Genomic DNA, 7,482 nt, shown 5'->3' on the forward strand with positions numbered 1-7,482 from the left:
AGGGCTTCTTAACTCATAGGTTGGCACCTCAGTGCTTCTGGTGCTCCCCATCCCTTTCCTACCCCTCCTTCTCCCTCCCCTCCCCTTCCCCTCCTTCCCCTTCCCACCCTCCCCTGTCCTTCCCTTCCTTTCCTTTATCTCCTCTTCCCTCTCTTTATAATCTTTTTCTCCTCTTCTTCCTCTTCTTAATCCCTCTCTCTCTCTCTCTCTCTCTCTCTCTCTCTCTCTCTCCCCCCCTTCACATGACATCTTACCATTCTAATATAAAGTGACTTCACTTGCTTGGGCTTCTTAATAGCATGGTGGGTGGTTTCAGGGCAGTGACACTTTTTATATGGTGACTGGATTCTAAGACACGGAAAGCAGAAGTTGCCTAAAGAGTTAAAATCTTGTTTAGAACTGGCACAACATCATTTCCAAAATATTCTATTAGTCAAAACAATCACAAGACGAACCCATATTCAAGGGATTGAAGAGATAGGCTCCACGTTTTGGTGAAGTAGTGGCAGTTTCTATTGCAGAAGAGCATGTGGAATCCCAGGTGTCATTGTGGCCACCTTTGTATGATACAGTATTTCACTATCTATAGTTACACTGTATCTTTATATCTATCTCCATATTTATATCTATATCTACTTGGAATCAAATACAAAAATTGATAGCTAGATTGACTAATATAGATACAGGTAGCTATATCCATCTATAGATGAGTTTCTACGTATATTTTTTAGATAACACTTCATACCAGTCAGTTGTATATTTAGCAGAATCCCAATTTTAATTTAAGATAAATAAAGCATGCACTGACAGTATCCTAAGTGCAGAAGAGGCAGGAACAGATCTTGCTTGTTTTAAACATAACTGACTCCAGACAATCAGATACCTTAAAATGCTTTCTTTTCTTACCTAAGTTTCTTTTTTACCCACATTTCCTTCTGTATGTTGGCTTCAGAATTTCTCTAGAACTGTGAAGAAACATAAGGCAATTATAAATACATAACAGAAACCTGAAGAGAGATACCAAAGATGAAGATGAATGTTCAAGGATTATCTACATAGAGACAGATCATTTTTTGAAGAAGTGAAATGAGTGAGGGCTTTAAAAAAGACAACAGGTCAAGTGAGGAGAAAAGACATTTGGATCACAGGAAAGTCTTTACTTTCAGGATGAAAATTTTTATATTGTAATATATGTGTGAGTGTGTATGTGTATCTATCTGGCCAGGGAAAGATTTAACATATCCTTGACTAGAGTAACTAGTGGTTACTCTAGTAACCTGTAGTAAATGCACTCTCTGCCTCACCTATTTCAAATTGAAGTTGTAACCTTAAGAAACAAATGAGATAACACACTGCTTATTGGGAAAAGACTTTGCAGTTGAACTTAGCAGACATCTTCTCCATTTTCAGCTGATGGAAAAGGGTACCTGAAGCAAGTTTTCTAAGTCTTTGGAGGTTGTTTCTTAAGCTGTAAGATGAGAAACCTGGGTTATATGAGTATTGGAGGCCCTTCTAATTCTAAAAGGTTGTGACTCTATAAAAATGCTTTTGCCAAGTATATAAAATTACACAAAACAAGATTTTATGACTTTTAAAGGTTGATTTATTCACAGTGCCTGTCTACATTGATCAATATTTCACCACATAAATGTCAACCATTTCATTTTATTTGCACTGATAGACCTAACCAGGGTTGCCAGTACATTCTGACCAGATGCACAAGGCCACAGCCAAATGGAAATTCCTGTTAAACATCATCAAGGGAAGAACTACAGACAAGCCTTTCTTCATGCAGCTGCTGTGGTTGCGGCAAGCTTTGGGTAAGTGAAAGTTTTGTAAACTTAGTTGCTTCTTAATTATACTAGAAACACTTGTTATTTAAAAAAAAACTCTAGGATGATTCACATATATATGTGTTTCTATATATACATATACATATGTAAATACACACACACACACATATGTAAAGTGCCTTTGTGATATGAATCCTAATGGCTTAATTAATGTTTTGCAAATTCCAATTTTGGTATCTCCAGTGTTATTAATATTCAGCCTACCCATATTGCATAGTCAAATACTTCTATGTTATTTCCTCTATAAAACAAATTGATATGCAGACTGGTATCTTCCAAACAGATCAGCCAGACATATTTTTCAAGTGGAATTTTATCACAGCTGTCCAGGTCAATGTTTCCACTGTTCAAATTCATCAGATAATTGCTACCATATCAGCTTGACATTGACAGCCAGTCCATTTTCTACTGCTTTTCACTGTTTCTTTCCAGTCAGTCATCTTATCAGTTTATGCCTGACTCACTTATTCTTCAATAATTTCTTTTCTTTTAGATAAATGTATGTGTGCATGTTTTGTTAACTGTAAATAAATGAATTCTTGCTGTAAAAAAATTTTAACAGCCCCACCATTTATAAAGTAAGATACAAATTATTTCATTCTCTTACTCTTCAAGCCTCTAAGATGACCACTGTTCATAGTTTAGCATACATTTCTTTCAAATTTTAAAATTTTAATTTAAAATTTGATAAGTTATATTCATCTTTTAATAGAGCACATCTAGAATCACATTATTTTCTGATTTTGTATCATAGTCTATTGAATTATTTTCAAATTATTTTCAAAACATTTATGAAATTGATACCTCGATTTTAGATATATTAGCTGCTTTTATTTTTTTTCTTATTTCTGTATTGTACTGAACATACTCATCTACTCATCTACTAATTGTTTACTTAATGTAAATTCTTAGAATTAAAACTCTTGATTTAAGTAATGTGGACTTTTTTTTTTCTAGGAAATTATAGTCAGAACAAAAGTGCATAAGGATTCTTGTTTAACCATAAACTTGCTAAAACTAGACTTAGGAATCTTTTGATAAATATGTTTTTCTTTCTTTCCTTCTTTAATTAATATTGGTAGGCATCTTTTCATATTTTTCTGGTTATTTATAGTTTACTCTTGATAACCATATAATGCCTTTAGATTTTCTCATTCTGATGTGTTTTAACTTTCAACATAAAGTTTTTCTAAACAGTTTAAAGGTGTTGGAGTTAAGTTTTTTGAAGCGACCTCATAATGAAAAAAATTCATGCCCAATGTAAGTTTTACTCACTTATGCAAACTTACTGCTTTTCCTCACTATTCCAGCCTGAAGGTTCCTTCCCATCTTTCTCACACACTGTGCTCATCACAACTCTTAGATATTTACTTATTTATCCTTCAAAGGCTCATCTGCCCCATAAAGCATTTCTGTCTCCAGTTAAAGCTCTTCTCCCATCAATGCCTCTCATAGCTGACACCTTTAGAATCCAATTTTGTGACACCTTGCATTTCTTTCTCTTGTTGCCTTAGAAAGCAAATAATTCCTTCTGGTCCAGAATAAATTTAGTTGCTGAATATTATTTTAATCATACAATGGAGTTCAGAAAATCTCAAGGAATCAATAAATATTGGTAGAATGGTTTATCCATTTCTAATATTTTGCCTTCACCATAAGCCCTCAAATGCTAACTCTTCTTGCCACTCAGTTTTGAGCTATTGTGCTAGCTAGTAGATACTAGCATGCTTCTATCTCTTTCCCTTTCATCTGCTAATGGATTGCATACTCCCAACTCCTCAGAGTGACTTCTGTACAAAACAAATAAACAAATGCATAAATGAAGAATGAATGAGTAATCTATTTTCCTGACCTCCATAATTATTTTGGAAATAGGTGCATGAACCAAACTTTATTATGCTTTCCTGGGACTTTTCTGCCTAGAAATATTGCTTCTTTCCTTGGATGTCACGGTAATACAAAAATGTCAATTGGGCTGGCAGTAGCATTCTTTGAAACACCATGAATGGAACCTGCTTAAAGATGTAAAAGAGCTAATATACAGACGTAGAAAGAACAGGTGTGAGAAGATGTCTAATGAACAAATCATTTGAGCCCTGAATCAGGGCATGCCTGCTCTCTGTGTTTCTTCTGTATCTCCCATCTATGAGAATCTCAAGAACTGGCTTTAATAACTTTGGGTTCCTCTGCATATTATGTAACTATTCCTAATAAAAACAATTAGTCCCTTATACTTCCCTGCCAATCTGGAATGTTCTCTTTGGAGTTTCCTTCTTAATTTACCAATTTCTGAATCCTAGATTAAGATTCTTACCCCTAGTATAATACCTTCTTCAAGCTACCACTAAATGTTTGTCTAAATGCTTGGGGGATTTCCCGTGAAATATTATTTACTTGGCTGGAAGAGAGGTTGGAATAGAAGACAAAATAGAAGAGAAAAAAAGTTTGGGGAATGTGCAAAGAAAAAAAAAAGGAAGGGTCACAAAATTGTAGCACATTTGTTCCTGGACAATTATGTACATATTTCATAGCGATTAACACTATGTCATGACAAAAATAAATGCATATAAAACATTTAACCAAGCAGGACATAGTGTTGCATACATTCTGTAATTACATTATAAAATAATGGGTATAAACTTAAGAGTAACAAAAAAGAAAAAATAACTTTTTCCTTTCAGTGTGGTAAAATTATAGATGAGATTTTTTTCCCTGCAAATATTTACATTAATTTTACAGTTTAAGTAAAAAGTTTTTTCTTCTCTTTTCCCAATTTCCTACAATGTGTTCATGGTGTGTGTGGTGGGGGCTAAGAAGTGGGGAGGAGAGAAAAACATATAGACGCAATAATCTCAGCTCCACTACCTCTGTGTGGGATCTTGTCAAGATGTTATCATCTTTAGTTTCAGTTTCACCTTCTGTAAAATGATGATGAATAAAATTGATATGGGGTTCCAATGCAAAAGCCTGCTTTTTAAAATGTCAATAAATTATGTACATGAAGTGTTGGTTTATTAAACTTTTAAGGCTACTACTTTACCTCCCCAGAGAACATATCTGCTTCCATTTTCTTGATGCAGGTAAAACACTCATTCTACCACCATCACGATTTTAATAGAGACACAATTTTCTGCTTCAAAAATGTCAACGGGACAAATATATTGAATTCTGATTACTTAAATTGGTCTCCTGTGTTAAGGAAACAATATAGAATAGTTGAGATGTGGCGAACTGAAGCATGTATCTTTGGCTAAAGGATAAAGCAACTATTTATCTCCAGATGATAATTGCCAAGTCAGAATATTGGTTCAGGGGTGCCAAGCCTTCTAATTTCTTAGGAAAGCATGAAAAATCTAGACTTGAATAATGGTCATCAGGTCACATTATAATAAAGAAACAACGTGTGCAAGTCTTAGAAATATACATTTTTTTGATGAATCCACTCATGAACCATGAATGTGCAAGTGGAGAGTAGATTTGCACTTTGTGCCGAGACTTATCTAAACCAGAAGTTGAATATGATTGTGATGCTCCCAGTCACAACTCAGAAAAAAAGAAAACTGAAGGCTTTGTTAAATTTACACCTATAGATAAAAGGAAATGTGAGCGCCTGCTTTTATTTCTTTACTGCCATGAAATGAGCCTGGCTTTTCAAGACCCTGTTCCTGTAGCTATGCCTGATTATTACAAAATCATTAAAAATCTGATGGATTTGTCAATCATCAAGATAAGACTACAAGAAGATTATTCCATGTGCTCAAAACTGAAGATTTTGTAGCTGATTTTAGATTGATGTTTCAAAACTCTGCTGAATTCAATGAGCCTTATTCAGAAGTAGTCAGTGTTGGCATAAAATTTGAAAATTATTTTGAAGAACTACTAAAGAACCTCTATCCAAGAAAAACGGTTTCCTAAACCAGAATTCAGGAATGAATCAGAAGATAATAAATATAGTGATGATTGATTCAGATGATGACTTTGTGTAGCCCCGGAAGATACGCTTCAAAAGCATTGAAGAATGCCAATTGCTTAAATAATATGCAGCACGACTGGCTTGTGCTGGTTTTTAGATTTTTTTTTGTTTGTTTTCAAAAATCATTCGTCAGTAATTTAACATCACTACAAAGAAGAGTTTGTGACTACTCTGACCTCTATGTTTTGGACATTTGCTAGACTTTGATTTCCATAATAACTCATTTCTCTTAACCTCTAAGGAAGACAAAGAAGAAAGAAGGAGATGAATGGAAGAAAGGGCATGGAAGGAAGGAATAAAGAAGGATAGAAAAAAGATGGAAGAGAGAAGCATTTAAAAGAGAGACATTCTTTCCACTTCTTGGATTCCTAAGCTGCAATCTGGAGTGATAGCTACTGTAGAAAGGAAATAGACTGTACCAACTCTTAAGTTGAAAAGTACATGTGGTTTGGATGTCTGCGTTAATTCAGTTTTAGAAATTAATACCACTACCCATGAATTATATGGCCTGACCATATGAGTTATGTGTACTGTACTGAAAAACAGTACTCCACAAATATGGGTGGTAACAAGAGTTCCATCCCCGGAGGCCAATTGGTGCAACAGAAGGGTAGATTAGATGCTATTAAGAAGGCATCTAATAGTACATTATGTAAGATGGCAACAGTGTTAAAGAAAAATCAGGAAAACAAAACAAATAAAAAAAGCTACATGAGACGTAATGGTTCTTTTGGCTCTGTGACTCATCAGAATTTAATTAGTTATTATGTCTTTGAGGTCTAATAGAAGGACATGTGCATTGAACTGTTTTTGTTATATAGCATTCATTTACTCTTCTTTTGCAAAAATCTTCAATTTATTTGAAGAGGAGCATCTTTCCTCCACTCTCAATCTATATATTCAGTTGGAGTTGAGTCCATCTGTTGCTCTAAGGTGAGCTTAAGGAAATAAAATGCAGCATACTGCTAATAAGATTGTTTCAGAGATAGATATGTTGCTTTGTCAAGCTAATCAGAGACGAAGAGACTAAATTCTGGGATACTTTTTAAGCTATCAGGAAAGCAGACTCACTCTTTTTTTCTCTGTTAGGAACAAAAAAAGAGGTAACCCCAGAAGATATTGGAAGCAATATTAGAACCATGGGCAAATGAAACTCTAAGAAAATAGTGGCAAAATAGAGAAAAATAATACATGATTGGGAAGAAAATAATGAATTCTCATCATATCATTTGTGTCCCTATATCCAGCATTGTCAGAAGCTACTAACCTTGTCCTTTCCAACATGGGATCCATTAAACATTTTTAACCTATGCTAAGCTAATTTGCATCTAGGTTTCTGTTCATGGAAACCAAAAGACCAAGTTGTTACACAGAGGGAATGATTGGGGTGGAATGAGAAGTATCTTTAGTCCTGATGCCCTCATTACAAGAAGGAAGAAGAAAAGAGAGGAGAGGAGAAGAGAGGATAAGGGAGAGGAGAGGGGAAGGGAGGGGAGGAGAGAGCAGATGAGAGGGGAGGAGAGGGGAGGCAAAGGGGAAGGAAGGAAGGAAGGAAGGAAGGAGGGAAGGAAGGAAGGAACCCGTGAGAGCATATGTCTGCATTCTCTAAGATGTTGAATGTTTTACTGAAGCATGACTAGGCATAATGTCACCACG

The 7,482-nt window shown here is 35.0% G+C and overlaps 1 pseudogene; it reads left to right on the top strand.

Moving 5' to 3' along the window:
* The first annotated feature begins 5,298 nt into the window (after positions 1–5,298).
* On the top strand, positions 5,299–5,890 carry LOC105731130 (transcription intermediary factor 1-alpha-like; annotated as a pseudogene).
* Positions 5,891–7,482: the final 1,592 nt, after the last annotated feature.

Source organism: Aotus nancymaae, unplaced genomic scaffold (assembly GCF_030222135.1).
Source record: "Aotus nancymaae isolate 86718 unplaced genomic scaffold, 86718_ANA_hifiasm-v0.15.2.pri h1tg000003l, whole genome shotgun sequence".
In the NCBI taxonomy this organism is placed as follows: Eukaryota; Metazoa; Chordata; class Mammalia; order Primates; family Aotidae; genus Aotus; species Aotus nancymaae.